A 19,035-nucleotide genomic window follows, 5' to 3' on the forward strand; every position below is an offset into this window, starting at 1 on the left:
GAGACACCATCTGGGTCTGAAGCTTTCCTGGGGCCTCATTTATAAAACTTTGCGTAGGAACCTTACTAAAAGTGTACGTACGCACAAAAGCCAAAAATGGCGTACGCAAAAAAAAAATCAGATTTATAAAACCGTGCGTACGCACACCTGCACGCAATTTTCACTTTATAAATCACAGCCTACCTGATAATTTGCGCACGCAAAAAAAAATAATTTACCGCCCTTTCTCCGCCCACATTCAACCATATATAGACAATGCAAATTACCTCATTAGCCATGCATATATTAAAGGAGCAAGGAAATTTGTGTTTTCAGCGATCAGATTTAATAATTTACACCTTATCAAAGGTTTAATCATTTACACCTTATCACATTAATCACATAATGAGTGATAGGCCTAATCCATTTAATAATGGAAGTGAAAGAAATTAAATTTACGTACTTTCAGTATATAGTTCCTTTTATGTCTTTAAACTAAACATGCATGTATGTATCTTTAGGACCCATAATGGTGATTTAATGTTATTAAGTTGGCTTGAGAAAGCCAACTTACTGAAATCCTATGTAAACTTATTATTATTATTATTATTATTTTTCTTATTCTTCTACAAACTCCAAACTCGGGTCAGAACTTCAGACTTTTCTGACTTGGTGTGCTATATCTTTTCAAACTGATTTGACTTTCAGTTTTCTTAAAAATTAATATCCATCCATCCATCTTCTTCCGCTTATCCGGGGCCGGGTCGCGGGGGCAGCAGTCTAAGCAGAGACACCCAGACTTCCCTCTCCCTAGACACTTCCTCCAGCTCTTCCGGGGGGACACCGAGGCGTTCCCAGGCCAGCCGGGAGACATACCCAGCTAGAATTTTTTTGTTCTAAAACTGTTCTGAGAACATTATCTTGAAATGTTATAATAATGTTTTCAGCGGGTAGTTTTATTTTAGTTCCCAGAATGTTCTCCTAAAAGGTAGGAAAACATTCTCTAAAAACATTCTAAAAATGTTTAATGATAACATTGTTGCAACATTATTCCCTAATGTTCTTATAACATTTTTAGCGGGTAGTTTTATTTTAGTTCCCAGAATGTTCTCCTAAAAGGTAGGAAAACATTCTCTAAAAACATTCTAAAAATGTTTAATGATAACATTGTTGGAACATTATTCCCTAATGTTCTTATAACATTTTCATTGAGTAGTTTTATTAAAGTTCCCAGAATGTTCTCCTAAAAGGTAGGATAACATTCTCTAAGAACACTCTAAAAATGTTTAATGATAACATTGTTGGAACATTATTCCCTAATGTTCTTATAACATTTTCATTGAGTAGTTTTATTAAAGTTCCCAGAATGTTCTCCTAAAAGGTAGGATAACATTCTCTAAGAACACTCTAAAAATGTTTAATGATAACATTGTTGGAACATTATTCAATAATGTTCTTATAACATTTTTAGCGGGTAGTTTTATTTAAGTTCCCAGAATGTTCTCCTAAAAGGTAGGAAAACATTCTCTAAAAACATTCTAAAAATGTTTAATGATAACATTGTTGGAACATTATTCCCTAATGTTCTTATAACATTTTCATTGAGTAGTTTTATTAAAGTTCCCAGAATGTTCTCCTAAAAGGTAGGATAACATTCTCTAAGAACACTCTAAAAATGTTTTGTGATGACCTTCTATAAAGGTTTAATCATAACATTTTTAGAACATTATCCCTTTACATTCTCATAAAGTTTTTAGCAGGAAGTTTTATTTTTATTCTTAGAATGTTCTTCTAAAAGTTAGGATAACATTCTCTAAAAATACTCCTAAAAATACTACTTAACATTCTTGTAAAGTTTTTAGTGGGAAGTTTTATTTTTGTTCCCAAAATGTTCTCTTAAACATAAAAAATGCTTAGCAATAACATTGTTAAAACATACAATTTTATTAATCTCAAAAATAAAACACAAAAATCTAACAGGTTTATGAATGGCATCCACATAAATGATTAGAAGTTCTGCGTACAGTAGATGCCCAACATTACATGAAGAACTCCGTAAAGTCCAATGTGCAATCACACGTCTTGACTGCTGTTTGCTCAGAGCGCTCATCATCAGTCTTTGCTGGTTCTTGCAGAAAAATAATAGAGTCAGCTGCATTAATAGGTGTTCTACTGTTCTTCTCTTCTTGTTTTTCAGCTGCTCTCCCAGTTAGCAGAATTGAGCTCCTTTCTCTGTGTGCATGGTAGAGTTTTTCCTCATAGCCTATAAAAGAAGATCATGCAACAGTGTAAACAGAAAGAATACAAATACATATTACATATTAAGAACACAAGCAATATTGACTTTAAAGGGATACTCTACCGTTTTTTCATATTAAACTATGTTATTCCCTTAACTAAGACGAGTTGATACATACCTCTCTCGTCTCAGTGCGTGCACTTAATCGCTCTGGCGCGCCGCGACACTTCGATACCACAGTTCATTCAATAGGGGCCAAGCAGAGAAGCTACCAAACACCTCCACGTTTTCCCTATTTAAATACAGTTACTAGAGTAGTGTAATTCGACCTAGGACGATGACGCAAAACAAAACGTTGCGCTTTTCTAAGCGTGTAAAATGGATAACTATATTGTATGGCGGAATACCATAGCAAGTGCTTGGGAGCACTTCGACTTGGCGCAGTAATATCTTCACTAGAGGGAGCGGAGGCCGGTGAGAGGATTTTTCACGAGTGAAGATATTACTGCGCCAAGTCGAAGTGCTCCCAAGCACTTGCTATGGTATTCCGCCATACAATATAGTTATCCACTTTACACGCTTAGAAAAGCGCAACGTTTTGTTTTGCGTCACCATCCTAGGTTGAATTACACTACTCTAGTAACTGTATTTAAATAGGGAAAACGTGGAGGTGTTTGGTAGCTTCGCTGCTTGGCCCCTATTGAATGAACTGTGGTATCGCACAATCTGCACGTTAAATGTGAGCTACTGTCTGTGCATATGAAAGCTTGTTTCCGGCATGGAATACAATTTTTTTTAAAGGTAATTGCGACTCACAATTCAAACTTTTTTTTTTCTCAGAAGTGCGAGATAAACTCACAATTGGCTGTTTGAAAGTCAGAATCACAGGATAAATTAGTAAAACCTGAGAAAAAAAAGCAATTCTGGCTTCTTTCTTTTTTTTGCTGTCTTTTCTCAGAATTGTGAGATATAAAGGTACAATTGCAAGTTATCAAGTTCAATAGGCCCTTATCTCATTTCCTGGTTTTGGAACATTCAAAATCGCCAAAGCAGTGCACTCACTTCCGGTGGTTACTTAGTTACACCTTTAGATGAAAAGTAGGTCAGTAAACTTAAATAAAATCGCGATATAGACCAGTGTCTGTCAATATTAAACCGCATAAAGACCATTTAAATAGGAATCGTGCATGTTCTGTGTCTCTGTGAATGAATGGCACAGACGCGCTGTTTCATTTACCACACACACACTGAGGCACGCATGACGCTTGCGATGTTTTTAGCCTATATGAGGACATTAATGCACTTCATCAATACAGCCGCTCTGAGAGTCACTTCAGCAGCATTTTAGCTTCATTTGAGAAAAACGATCATCATATCATAAAACACAGAGAGACTCAAAGGTCTACACGGCAATCCGTCAAAATAAAAGTTTGGTTTAACCTTTGAAGAAAGTTTTGCTTAAATCATTACATTTTAAATAATTGGTTATAGCAATTTAATTAAACCATTAAAATGGAATCAAGAAAACAAAACAAAAAATAACTTTTGGGAGATGCGAGAGCGAAGTAGTCCAGTGATAATTAAAAGACAGCCATGGTTAATGCAATTTGCAAAACTTGCAATTTGCCCTTTAGTTACTGTTGCTATGTCCAACAAGCCATGGCGCTCTCACGCCACACATCATGTTGTCATGCAATGAAAAATACATTGCGGATCAAAGAAAAAACGCTGAAACGTCTAAACGCCGAGACAAGACAGAGCAGGTTACTTTTTATATGAAACAAAGTCTCAACGTTTAATTTGTGTAATTTTTGTAAAAAAAGATTTTTTTGTAAAAATAGAATGTAAAAAATAAATACCTGTCAATCAAACTCCCTCGAAGGGTGAATTCTGAGGGGAGTAAAAAAGCCAGCTCACAATTCTGATATTTTCTTGCAATTGTGTGTTCCTGCCTCACAATTCTGAGAAAAAAAAGAGAAAAAAACCCTGTAATTTTACTGAAGGAAACAGACAGTAAAAAAGTGGACTTTAAAGATTTCTTATTCTGTAGCTCCCTGTGGGATTTTTTTGATAAGTCCATAAAAATGCATCCATCCATGATAAAAGCACTCCACACATCTCTGGTAGGTTAATCAAGGCGAAAGGTGAAGCAAAGTGATGCGTTCGTGTAAGAAACATATCCATATTTTAGGGCTGAAAACATAGTCCTACAAAGCTATTATTACAAGAGCATGTAATCAGAGCAGGTAATTTTACCATTGTTGCCAGCATGACTATACCAGCTCAGTAGGGCTATTTCACAGAAGACTACTACTGAGAAATTTCACGTTATTTGACTTTGCTTTTCCAGTGCGTGATCGGTACATGATTGGAGTGTTTGGGCCATTAACGACAGAGCAGAACGCGCAGCGCAAACACGGAGCAGAACATTGAGCAAAGAGCTCAATGTTGTGTGACACAACATTGTGTGTGTGTCAGTGCGACACACACACACGGAATGGAGAACGCGGCGCGGAAAAGACCCGCTCATGAAAGCTGCGCGAGAATGAAACCTGATCTCCGAACACGGAGGGGCGGGATGGCATATTTTCAGCCTTTTCCGCAACAGGAAGTCATTAAAACGATGCAAAAAAAGTGCTGCGTTAATTGCGTTATTTTTTTAAACGCGTTAAGCATCTAAAATTAACGCGTTCATTTCCCCAGCCCTACCATATAACTTTATCAACTTAAATAACTAGCTTCCGGCAGACAGCCATATGCAAGTCAAATTACGCCCAAAGAGTAACTCTTGTCAATGTACGACGTAGGAGTAGCATAAGCTTTGACGGCTCTCGCGGTTCAAACTAACAGGGCTAGGCAATAAATTCAAGCTCCTCCCACATTTCTCTTTATATGATTCTCTTTAATGATAATTTTTCTAAAAATCTCCGTGGAAAGAAAGTCAGATATACATCTGGGATGGCACGAGGGAGAAAAAAAGAGATCATTTATATTTTGGAGTGCATTGTGCCTTTAAAATTGACTACGGTTTTATAAACTGCAGTGGATACTTACTAGTGATGGACTTGTTTCTTGTTGGTGCCTGTTCTGCTCCGTAAACATTGTTCCAATGCTTGATCTTAAGAAAATGTAAAAAGTGTGTTAATGTGTGTTAACAGACTATTGATCTGGGTCACAGGACCATTTTTTATGTGTTCCTTAAGTGTTATATCTGGAGAACCCTTACTAACATTAACCATGGTTTTGCTACACTAACTAAATGGTAATAAATTATTGTAATCAATCCACCATAAAAACATGGTTTCTACACTTTTACTATAATAAAAACCATGGTTAATTTAGCAAAGGACCCTAGGAACATGTCCTAAAAAGAACAGCTCATCCAAAAAATAGAGTTCTCTTGTTATTTAAGGCTACTCCATGATGTTCCAAAACTGTATGAATTTATTTTGTATAACCTTAATTAAGATATCTTGAGAAATGCATTCACTTTTTTTATTTTATTTTTATAAAATGTGTTCCAATGTTTTGGGTTCCAGTGTTGTTTTATTCCCAACATTCTTGTGTTTCACAGAAGTAAGTCATACAGGTTTGAAAATAATTTCATTTTGAAAGGACATTTATGTTTGGGTCAGCTAGGCCCGTAAACTCATATCAAGAAGACAGGTAAAATACTGTCTGGAGGGTTTGGACCAGTGTGCCTTTGAGCATAGTTTATATGTTCTGCCTCTATTTCACGTGTATTTTACTATGACAATACTCACCAACTGAAGATTGTGTGGCTGGATAATATTTATTCTCAAAATTCCTGGATATGAGGGAAACACAGACATACAGCAATATTATTAGCTATTTGTATTTACTTACTAAAATAGACATTTGCAAAAGCGTGCAAAATTTTACTCACCAGCTCAAAACATATTATGATGACACATCATTTTGACGGATCGGTAACGTTAGGCCGATATCCCGCGATCAACAATATTCAAAATCCTAACGTCTGCATGTGGTTCGAGTTCCTCTCTGTATAAAGACACAATGTTCTCAGTTCACTCATTGCAAAGCTCCTATGCTGAGTTTTATTTTATTTATTTTATCAAAAACTAAGTTAGCTGACAACACATAGCCTGAAACATTGACATAATATTGATATTGCTCTAATCGCATTTAACATTAGATTCTCAATTTAACACACTATATTTTGATAGCAGAATGTATTTTTATATAAAATAAAGTTATTTACCTTCCGCAGATTGCAATATGTCCGTTACACACGTTGTTAAAATTCGTTGTCCATTTACATCCCGCAACTCGCTCAAAATACAAATGTAACCGCACGATGCAAAATAATCCATGTTTTAAACAATGTAAAAGCCACAGAACTGAAGGAGGCCTACTGAAGATCCCGAGCAGCACACACACACACACACACACACTCACTCGCTCGCTCACTCACTCCAACAGACGAATATTCAAACTTGACCTGTAAAAGGCGCGCATAGCTGTCATTGGCCAGATTCCTGGATGACAGTCTGAATAACCAATCATGCTCAAAACAACTCGAAGAGACAGCCAATAATGTGGTAACATTGCAATTACAGGAAAAGATTACATGTTTTAAAAGAAAGAATATGAAAAAAATGTACACGTGCTATTTATTTAGTTGTATTTGTAAGCTGGCTTTTATATTTAATCAATTGGTTAAATGGTGTCTTCATTGCAGTGCATGATAAAAAAAATTACAATAACATACAAATAACATATAAATAATAATAATAATAAATAACATAAATAATATATACCATATATAACAACATATATTTACCACTGCTCTGCCAAACAGCAATTTAAAAGAGCAAACATATTATATATCAAACAGAGCAAACATTGCATATGTAGGCTATTCATATACAATTCTGTATACCTACCTACATGAAAAACTAATGGATTGGTATCATGGTGACATTAGAGGGACATTCATGTGACCCATAATGATCCTTTTGCACTTTAACAAAATATTGACCTTTCCTTAGAAACACTCTTATGCCTAATAATGTCAACTTGCTTTTCACCCTGTGTGGCACTGTTACACAACCTGTTGGTTTAGGGTTAATCCTCTGTCCAACGCAACACTTTGCTAACATTGGCATAATTCTATACAAGTTGCAACATACACCCTGGGTTTCACAGGCAAGGTTTAAGCCTAGTCCAGACTAAAATGCACGTTTGAGCTGTTTTACCTGAAAGCAACTTGCACTGACATATATTAAAATGTGTCAGTGCCATTGTTTTGTCTGAAGATGCACACCAGTAATGTTTATTTTTTTCTTTCTAAGGCACATTTTTAAAAGCTAACTAAATGCACTAAGGCCTAATCCTGGCTTAATCTAAACTCTGTGAAACCGGGTCTGGGTTAGAAATTAAGGGTTAAGGTTAACCCTAACTCTAACCCTAACCCTTGTCTATAGACTTTTATTTAACAGCATAGATAGACTCCAAGGTGTTGACTGCAGTGGTTAGGCCTTTAGCGTTGATACATGATGAATAACTTCTCTCTGTGACAGTCTGTAATGTATTTTAGCAAAGAGTGTTTGTATGGATTGTCCCTAATTAAGCTAGAGCTATTGGTGCATTCAAGTCATGTCATAAAGATCGTATTTACAAGTTGAACGCCAACACAATGATGAGAATATGAGTAGGAAGCTCAGGATTTTCTTTAACCCCGATCTTGAAGAGTTAGGGGAGTGTCAGAGAGAAACATTGTGGGATACCACTATACTTAGATATTCAGCAGTGACAATGAAGTAAGCTAATGCAATATAATATGTGATGATAAAGTTTACAGTGGCTTCATTAATTTAAAACATTAAAAAAAATTGTAAAACCTCATGAATACAAACTTCCCAGGAGGACTTAAAAGCACCATATGTTCCATCGTGAACCCCGTTGGCCTGCTGTCTGACCAGCAAGCTCAATTTAACAATAATTGTGTAGTTTAATTACTAAATGTTACATTTAAAATGTTCTAGTTTTGTTAACAAGTCGCATTACAAGAACGCTTTATAAAAAACACTCATCATCTCAGGTCTCAGTGATATCCTCAAAACATTTTACAAACGTTGATTTGATAATGTTCCTCCTATGTTATAATGGAACATTGTGACAATGTTTTACTGAGAATATTATATAATCTGTTATCTCAACAACATCCTCAAAACATCCTCAAAATGTTACATTTGAAATGTTCTAATTGTGTTAACTCGTCACATTAGAAGAACGTTTTATAAAGAACATTCAACATCTCATCTCTCAATGATATCCTCAAAACATTTTCCTAATGTGACAGAGAGAACGTTCTTCTTTTGTTATCATGAAACATTGGGACAATGTTATATTGAGATCATTGTACAAACTTTAACTTTTTAACAACATCCTCAAAACATCCTCAAAATGTTACATTTGAAATGTTCTAATTGTGTTAACTCGTCACATTAGAAGAACGTTTTATAAAGAACATTCAACATCTCATCTCTCAATAATATCCTCAAAACATTTTCCTAATGTGACAGAGAGAACGTTCTTCTTTTGTTATCATGAAACATTGGGACAATGTTATATTGAGATCATTGTACAAACTTTAACTTTAACAACATCCTCAAAACATCCTCAAAATGTTACATTTGAAATGTTATAATTGTGTTAACTTGTCACATTAGAAGAACGTTTTATAAAGAACATTCAACATCTCATCTCTCAATGATATCCTCAAAACATTTTCCTAATGTGACAGAGAGAACGTTCTTCTTTTGTTATCATGAAACATTGGGACAATGTTATATTGAGATCATTGTACAAACTTTAACTTTAACAACATCCTCAAAACATCCTCAAAATGTTACATTTGAAATGTTCTAATTGTGTTAACTTGTCACATTAGAAGAACGTTTTATAAAGAACATTCAACATCTCATCTCTCAATAATATCCTCAAAACATTTTCCTAATGTGACAGAGAGAACGTTCTTCTTTTGTTATCATGAAACATTGGGACAATGTTATATTGAGATCATTGTACAAACTTTAACTTTAATAACATTCCCAAAATATGCTCAAAATGTTCCAAGTAAAATGTTCTTCTTTTGTTATCATGAAACATTGGGACAATGTTATATTGAGACCATTGTACAAACTTTAACTTTAACAACATTCCCAAAATATGCTAAAAATGTTCCAAGTAGAATGTTCTAATTGTGTTAACTCGTCACATTAGAAGAACGTTTTATAAAGAACATTCAACATCTCATCTCTCAATGATATCCTCAAAACATTTTCCTAATGTGACAGAGAGAACGTTCTTCTTTTGTTATCATGAAACATTGGGACAATGTTATATTGAGATCATTGTACAAACTTTAACTTTAATAACATTCCCAAAATATGCTCAAAATGTTCCAAGTAAAATGTTCTTCTTTTGTTATCATGAAACATTGGGACAATGTTATATTGAGATCATTGTACAAACTTTAACTTTAACAACATTCCCAAAATATGCTCAAAATGTTGCAAGTAAAATGTTCTTCTTTTGTTATCATGAAACATTGGGACAATGTTATATTGAGACCATTGTACAAACTTTAACTTTAACAACATTCCCAAAATATGCTCAAAATGTTCCAAGTAGAATGTTCTAATTGTGTTAACTCGTCACATTAGAAGAACGTTTTATAAAGAACATTCAACATCTCATCTCTCAATGATATCCTCAAAACATTTTCCTAATGTGACAGAGAGAACGTTCTTCTTTTGTTATCATGAAACATTGGGACAATGTTATATTGAGATCATTGTACAAACTTTAACTTTAACAACATTCCCAAAATATGCTAAAAATGTTCCAAGTAGAATGTTCTAATTGTGTTAACTCGTCACATTAGAAGAACGTTTTATAAAGAACATTCAACATCTCATCTCTCAATGATATCCTCAAAACATTTTCCTAATGTGACAGAGAGAACGTTCTTCTTTTGTTATCATGAAACATTGGGACAATGTTATATTGAGATCATTGTACAAACTTTAACTTTAACAACATTCCCAAAATATGCTCAAAATGTTCCAAGTAAAATGTTCTTCTTTTGTTATCATGAAACATTGGGACAATGTTATATTGAGACCATTGTACAAACTTTAACTTTAACAACATTCCCAAAATATCCTCAAAATGTTACATTTGAAATGTTCTAATTGTGTTAACTCGTCACATTAGAAGAACGTTTTATAAAGAACATTCAACATCTCATCTCTCAATGATATCCTCAAAACATTTTCCTAATGTGACAGAGAGAACGTTCTTCTTTTGTTATCATGAAACATTGGGACAATGTTATATTGAGATCATTGTACAAACTTTAACTTTAACAACATTCCCAAAATATGCTCAAAATGTTCCAAGTAGAATGTTCTAATTGTGTTAACTCGTCACATTAGAAGAATGTTTTATAAAGAACATTCAACATCTCATCTCTCAATGATATCCTCAAAACATTTTCCTAATGTGACAGAGAGAACGTTCTTCTTTTGTTATCATGAAACATTGGGACAATGTTATATTGAGATCATTGTACAAACTTTAACTTTAACAACATCCTCAAAACATCCTCAAAATGTTACATTTGAAATGTTCTAATTGTGTTAACTCGTCACATTAGAAGAACGTTTTATAAAGAACATTGAACATCTCATCTCTCAATGATATCCTCAAAACATTTTCCTAATGTGACAGAGAGAACGTTCTTCTTTTGTTATCATGAAACATTGGGACAATGTTATATTGAGACCATTGTACAACTTGTTACCTCAGAAACATTCCCAAAACATCCTTTGAATGTTGCAAGTAAAATGTTCTTATTTTGTTTTTATGAAACATTGGGACAATGTTATATTGAGATCATTGTACAAACTTTAACTTTAACAACATTCCCAAAATATGCTCAAAATGTTGCAAGTAGAATGTTCTAATTGTGTTAACTCGTCACATTAGAAGAACGTTTTATAAAGAACATTCAACATCTCATCTCTCAATGATATCCTCAAAACATTTTCCTAATGTGACAGAGAGAACGTTCTTCTTTTGTTATCATGAAACATTGGGACAATGTTTTATTGAGATCATTGTACAACTTGTTACCTCAGAAACATTCCCAAAACATCCTTTGAATGTTGCAGTTAAAATGTTATATCTTAGTTTACATTTAACGTTATAGGAACATTTTTTAAAATGAGAAAACATCCTTAAAATATTCGTTAAACATTATATTCAAATGTTTTCTTCAGAACGTTAACCAAACTTGTAGGGAATGTTAGCCAAAGTTCTAAGAACGTTCCCTGCTAGCTGGGTAGTCTCTCCAGCGTGTCCTAGGTCTTCCTCGGGGTCTCCTCCCGGTGGGACGTGCCCGGAACACCTTCCCAGGAAGGCGTTCAGGAGGCATCCGGAACAGATGCCCGAGCCACCTCAGCTGACCCCTCTCGATGTGGAGGAGCAGCGGCTCTACTCTGAGCTCCTCCCGAGTGACCGAGCTCCTCACCCTATCTCTAAGGGATCGCCCAGCCACTCTGCGGAGAAAGCTCATTTCGGCCGCCTGTATCCGGGATCTTGTTCTTAATAATTACTTAAAAATTAATATTAAAAATCATAAAAATCCCATAGACTTACATTGCAGAGTGCTCAAATTGAGCCAAGACTACAGTGGGCCATTAGTGTACAAGCCAAAAACTCAAATCTAAACTCCCTGAAGCCCTAGACTCAATTAAACTACCATTCTAAATATATCTATCTATCTATCTATCTATCTATCTATCTATCTATCTATCTATCTATCTTTCAAACTAAATAACTAACTAACTTATCTTTCTTTCTTACTAATCTATCTATCTTTCAAACTAACTAACTAACTAACTTATCTTTCTTTCTTACTAATCTATCTATCATTCAAACTAACTAACTAACTAACTTATCTATCCTTCTTTCTTTCTTACTAATCTATCTATCTATCAAACTTTAACCTACTTTAAACATCAAACTACTTTAAACTTCTTCAAACTCTCTGGTCCGGCTTTCTCAAGCCAACTTAAAGTTTGTCTCAACAAACTTTTTTTTCTAGTTTGTATTTTTTGTTGTAACCTGGACCTATGAGCAACTTGTAAATATTGTAAATATTGAAATATGTCAAACTTAATTTTGCCATTTTGCAAAGGGTTAATTCCCTTTATCCGCAGTCAGTTCCTCAACTCACCATCAGTGTCGCCAAACTGCTTTGTCTTCAAAATGTGCGTACGCATGGGTCAGAGTTTGCGTGGAGGTGCGGATATTTTCACGTCAAGTTTTTCTTTATAAATCCCACCTTTTGCGCAGGAACTGGCGTACGCATGTTTTCAGCCCCGTTTTGTGCGTACGCAAGCTTTATAAATGAGGCCCCAGGTCTTCTGTTTAGGAAAAAAAAAAAAACTGCGTATGTCCTCCACACAGACCTTAAGCGCAGGTTGGATGGCAGGAGGAGGAAGGAGGGTGGTTGCAGGAGATGTTGAACATGTGAAATGCAGATCAGAGCGGGTATGGTGTGTGGGACTGGGCTTTTAATATAGGCAGTAAAACACATTCAGATCCTCAACCAGTTGTTGATTCTCCACAGACTTGTACTTTGTGATGGTTGTCAGGCCTGTCCAGACTGATGCCAGGTCATTGGCTGTGAAGGATAACAAATTTTAGGAATCTTTTTCAGATATGCTTTCTTACCTAAACATCACGTTGAAGAATACTGATTTTAGCATTTAAGGTATAGATGAAGATTAAGTCAAGCAATTCAAGAGTCTGACATTAGCTTTTGTCTTTATGCACTTCCTGACCATTAAGGTCAAGGTACAGCGGTGCCTTTGTCTCTATGATAATGTTAAGGTTTGAAGCAATCAAGTCAAGATGATTGGATTAGCAATACAATAGAGTGTTATGCTGATTCCTAGCTCAGACGTTGAAGCATCAAGATGATTGGATTAGCAATACAATATGCTGATTTTGCTTGGTTTCTCTAGATAGCCTGAAATACCGGTTTTTGCTAGATCCTCCTTGCTTTCGTATGATTTGTTTAAATTTGTCTCCACCCCAATAAGTCTCCTCCCCATTGGAATGTATAAATTACCATGTATACTGTTTACATTCAGACTGATTTTGGACGAACCCGCAGCCGTGCTCAATAAATAACAACTTCTGAACGCGATCCCAACTGTCGCACTGGTCTTTGCTTCGAGCAAAAGAAAAACTTTACAACAGCTGAAAACAGTTTTTCAGCCTTTCAGAGTAGCTACTTTTAGCCACTCTGATCTCCTTTGGTAGTCTGTTTCTATGTTGAGCCCCTTTCACACAGCGCATTGATCCTGGGAAATTGCCGAAAATTGCTAGAGTGCCTTCTGTGTGAACGCAAACATGTCCGGGATTGATGCCGGGATGGGGACCTAGTAACATTGCCGGGATCAGTCTCGGAACGCGCCCTGTGTGAACAAAAGCCTGGACCAATGCCGTAATAGGTGTTGTCGTAGTGATGACAACCTTTGCTACAGCATATGGGGAACGAGCCACTCAGCAAACCCAGTGGCGCTACTGGGGAGTATGGACTCGTCTTCGTGTAGAAAAATGACAAAGAGGAGTCAACAGCAGAACTGACATCTGACAGGAGTTATCACATCCTGACTGTAACGCTGTAGACCGAATCAAAAAGACGAATCAGGATCCACATGCAGCAGCTTTATTAGCTCAACTTAAAACTAGACCGACTTAGACTTGGGAACAGGGATCAGGAACAAACAACATTACAAAGTCAGGAACCCACAAACACTGACACAAGACACAGGGTTTAAATACAGAGGCAAACAAGCTAAACTAGATAACAAGGGGGCGTGGCTAATTAGAAACACATGGGAACAATGATCAGACAATTAACAAGACACATGCAAACAGGGAATCACATGACCGACAACAAGGAACAAAACCCACACCGTGACACTGACATCACGTGTCTTTATGGGATCTTTAAGGGATGAGTGTGAAATCACTGGCAGTGTGAATGAACCAAAATCAAATGATCCCGGGACACATTATCCGTGTATTTTCCGGAATCTCTGTGTGAAAGGGGCTTTGGTTATACACAATTTCATCCCCACTTCTGTAATCATCCTCTTTGGCATGACAAAGCTGTTTGAGTTTTCCAGTAAACCATGGGTTATCATTGGTGAATGATAAGAATTTCCTGGTATTTAGGAATGCACATATCCTCACCATGCGTAATATAAAGTCATGGTTAGAAGACGGTTACTCGAAAAACAAAACAAAAATTAGTTTAAAACCACAACCGAGTGGATCAATAAAAATAAAGCATAAAAAGGACAAAGAAAAGCTACCAACAATCTCCAGCTTTTTTACAAATGCAAACACTGCTGATGCTAAAAACAACGTTTCTGCTGCTTCAAGTGAAGATGGCACTAGCACATTTTCTCCTGTGATATGATTTGGAGAGGTCAGAAGCTTTTTTAGATGTTGATAGATACTTGTGAGATATAAATAAAACAATTTGTGGTGTGAAAGTATAGAATATTGTGTGCATTCTCTCCCCACGTATTAGTGCCATTGTTAATGATGGAACAGTAGAAACACAACCCAACACCTCTCCGTTTCACTGCTGGAAACAGCTGGAAGCCCAGTAGATGCAGCGCGTTGTTCGGAATAGCTTCACTCAGCCATAAACAAAGCATCAAGCTTCATCATTCCTCTGCTTTTCATCGAGGAATAAGCCTTGAATTTACCTCACAAGAAGAAGAACATGAAGAACTGATCCAGCGGAGGTAAGTAATTTAGTCTCACTTACATTAGTTAACGTGTTATTGTTAAACTTGTACACATTTAATGCATTTTAATAGTTGATCTATTGCCAGACTAAAATCGACGGAAACATGTTAAAATATGAAATATAGGCAGGTAGGCAACCTTTCAATGCTATATATCAATATATGACACGGGGATGTTTTTATGCTCTATAATAAGACAGAGCCGCAACGACGACGTATATTATCTAGGTCCTGCCTTCTGTCACTGTTTGTAGCAAATACAAAGATGGCGATGAAGGATAAAAAAAGTATTTTAATATAACTCACAGATTAAACACCCACAAAGCATTGACGAGGCAGGACAAACTGAACAGAAACAGAGAAAACTTAAAGCTGCAGTCTGTAAAATGTTTTGGTTAAAAATTATCCAAAATAATTTTTTGAGCAAGTACATAACCAGCCAGTGTTCAAAACTATCTGATTGCCTTAACTCGATTCAAAACGGTAAGCTTGTAATAATGTTTTTAATTCCAGTGGTACTGGTGGATTTCCGCGGGAAATTCGAGCATGTCTTTGCGTCATTACGTCACATCTGTACACATAGAGAAGGAGTCTTGGCTATTAGGCTATATTGCTCATTACGTCACATCTGTACACAAAGAAGGAGTCTCAGTAGTGATAGGATTTATGGCTCTTTGAGGGGAACCGGATCTTGACGATCCGTTCCTTTCAAAGAGCCGTTCAAAAGATATCACACACCAATATCTGAGTTTGAATTATTCTGAAATATTGATTATTACCTCATTTGTCATGTGTGGACTATATTCCATAGGGTTGCACAACATCCCTCTGCTTAGAAAGTGGCATCACTATTTTGGATTTACCTTTAGTACAAAGTGTGTGTGTGTGTAAAGCTATGTTGACTTATGTTATTCATACAATACCTACTCACAAATAAACATCAAAAACAAAGCCGGCTGCAATGAATTTCTGTGCAAAACAGCTTTTACTACAAACACTTCCACACAAGAACATTGTTATCACACAAGAACATTTTGATAAAAAACTAAAAATATTTAAAGTTTTAAATATATACTGTAGATACAATAACATGAACACAAAATGCAATGTAAATAAATACAAAGCAGTTCCTTACTTTATGGCTTTGTCTGCCTCTCTTTCTTGTCCTTGGGCAAATTTGCATTAAGGAAGACAAGAGCTCTGACCTTTTTGGGCTTAAGGCGACTTCTCCTCTCTGAGATTATCTGTCCAGTTTTCGAGAATATTCTCTCAGAGGGAACTGATGTCGCCACAACACAAAGCTTCTTGGCCATCAGCTTGCTAAGCCTGGGGTAAACAGGGGCTCGACTCTCCCACCACTTGAGGAGATCCGCATGTGTTGGAAGAAGAGGCTCCTCCAGGTAGGCTCGCACCTCCATGACAGCATCGGCGGTTGGATTCCTGGCTTCCACTGTTCCATCTTCCTGCTCATAGGGGTGGGAGATATAACAATGGGAGATACAATTTTTATGTGATTAGATTAGATTAAACTTTTGTCATTACACAGTATGAAATGCAGTTTAGCATTTAATTAGAAGTGACAATAGAAGATTTGCATATGTACAGTATGTGCAGTATGTACAGATTAAATGCAGAGATTTACAGCTACTAGATTTCAGACTGATTTCATTCTAGAGATTTTTAGAGAAAAAAATGTGAAGTATTGTTGCCACCCTTACTTCCTCATGGAAATAGCTCCAAACTATTGATCCAGCACCACTGCCTGCTCCTTCCAGTCCTTCCACAGCTGGTTGCTGTTGGATGGGTGTGCCACTGCTAATTCTTGCCGCTGCAGTTGACAGCCTTTGAATCGTCTCATCTGCTGTTCTGCCATCAGGGAAGGCCATCCTCTTGAAACGGTCAAGTGCAGCAGTCTCTACTAGTATGTGGTTGGCATGAATCTTGTGGAATCGCGGTGACATACTCGCACACAGACTGTCGATCACACCTTGCGTTGCCGCTGTTGTAGTGTTTCGCCGGACATCAGCGGTGGCTCTTTGAAGTCCCCTGGCCAGCACTATGACCTTCGAGGCTGTCAAATAGCTGGTGAAAAAAAAAAAAAAAAAAAAAAAAAACCTTGAATGTTACAATTTTAAAGTTGAAACAATGATAAATATTACAATGTATTAAACAGATATCTATTGTGGTATCAAATATCCATATTTTTTTATCAGGAAATTGGCATGCAGGCTACAGAAATCTACTGACAATGATATATACTCCAGTGTATTTCACAGATATAATAGATATAATTCTAATATGGTTCTAATTTACTATCAGGTACTATGCATGCATGCTAAAGAAATATACTGCTGTGCAACTGAGCTACATACCTTTCTGCACTGAGTTCCACAGTGACTTCCTCAAATGGTTGCAAGATTGTGCACATTTCTTGCACTGTGGTCCATTCCTCTTGGGACAGGTGGCGGACAGGTGCATTGGTGACGGCCAGGGTGGAGATTATGGCATTTTCTCCATTATTAATGGCAATAAAGCTTTTCAACCTGTAGTAGGTGGAATTCCACCTTGTAGGACAATCCTGTTTCGGTTGGAGCTCCTCCATCTTCATTTGTAGTTGAGTCTCCTTCAGTTTTTGTGCCCCCACGGTGCTTCTGTGAAAGTATTCCACTGCCTCTTTCACCTTATCAATGATGGGCTTTGAAGCTTGCAGGGCATCTCTTACCACCAGGTTAATAGTATGGGCCAGGTATGGTAGGTGCATCCATCCAATGGTTTTTATAGCCTTAGTAACATTTGCCGCATTATGGGTTAGGCAGCACACTACTTTCTTGTCCACCCCCCACTCTGCTGCAACACTAACCAGCTGTTGTGCAATGTTGTCTGCTGTGTGCCGCTCACTGAATTCAAAACAGTCCAGGAGGCAGGAGGCCACAAGGAAATCCTCGATAAAATGGCAGGTTACAGACATATATGATACTGTCGTTTTTGAAGTCCAACAATCTGTGGTTAAACAGACAGCTGGTACTTTTGACACCCTTCTCTTCAAAGATGCTGTCTCCCTGTCATACATATCTGTAACCTTCTGGGCTAGTGCCTTCCTACTTGGAGGAATGTAGGAGGGGTTGAGCGCCTGTGAATATTTTTTGAATCATGTGTCCTCCACTATTGAGAAAGGCTGGAAGTCAGTGGCTATCATCTTTGCCAGCTCTTGGTCTATCTTCTCCTGTCTTAATGGCGTCAAGACAGGAGGTAAATATTGACTGATGGATGTCTGCTTTCTTTTTGGTCGTGCCTGGCCAGGCGATGTGGTGGGCCCAGTGGGGTCAGAGGCTGCTGTGGCTGCAGTTGCACTTGATGTGGAGGCAGAGGAGGGAATGGACACATCAGTGTCACTGTTGTTGTCTGAGTCTGGCTCTGCTCTCAAACCTGTGAGCTGCAGTGTTGGGTGTTGAGTCTTCAAATGCCTGTGTAAATTACTTGTTGAATTAAATGAAATTACTTTTTGACAAATGCTGCATTTAGCCTTACTGTTTTCTTCGTGAGAAAAGTGCACCCAAATGCTGCTCCTTTTCCTCTGGCTCATTTTCAGACGTGTCACGTGTGTGTCTTCTTCCTTCGAACGACCCGCTATCCAGCAGGCTATATTGCTCATTAGGTCACATCTGTACACATAAAAAAGGAGTCTCCGCTTGTAGGCTATATTGCTCATTAGATCACACCTGTACACATAAAGAAGGAGTCTTGGCTAGCAGGCTATATTGCTCATTAGGTCACATCTGTACACATAAAGAAGGAGTCTCCGCTTGTAGGCTATATTGCTCATTAGATCACACCTGTACACATAAAGAAGGAGTCTTGGCTAGCAGGCTATATTGCTCACTACGTCACATCTGTACACATAAAGAAGGGGTCTCGGCTAGTAGGCTA

The 19,035-nt window shown here is 36.9% G+C and overlaps 1 protein-coding gene and 1 long non-coding RNA gene across 2 annotated transcripts in view; both read right to left on the reverse strand.

Moving 5' to 3' along the window:
• Positions 1-16,493, reverse strand: part of ndufb3 (NADH:ubiquinone oxidoreductase subunit B3) — a 306,227-nt gene extending 289,734 nt beyond the window's left edge. The window contains exon 1 of the mRNA XM_079618929.1: positions 16,484-16,493. The gene's annotated coding sequence lies outside the window, so the exon portion shown is untranslated. The remainder of the gene's footprint in view (positions 1-16,483) is intronic.
• Positions 1,622-7,159, reverse strand: LOC307002016. The gene is made up of 5 exons (XR_013798397.1): positions 6,126-7,159; positions 5,983-6,026; positions 5,273-5,336; positions 4,078-4,179; positions 1,622-2,242 (listed from the first exon to the last, which is right to left on the reverse strand). It is a non-coding gene; the product is annotated as an uncharacterized lncRNA (long non-coding RNA).
• Positions 16,494-19,035: the final 2,542 nt, after the last annotated feature.

This window comes from Phoxinus phoxinus (genome assembly GCF_949152265.1).
Source record: "Phoxinus phoxinus genome assembly, chromosome: 7".
Taxonomy (NCBI): Eukaryota; Metazoa; Chordata; class Actinopteri; order Cypriniformes; family Leuciscidae; genus Phoxinus; species Phoxinus phoxinus.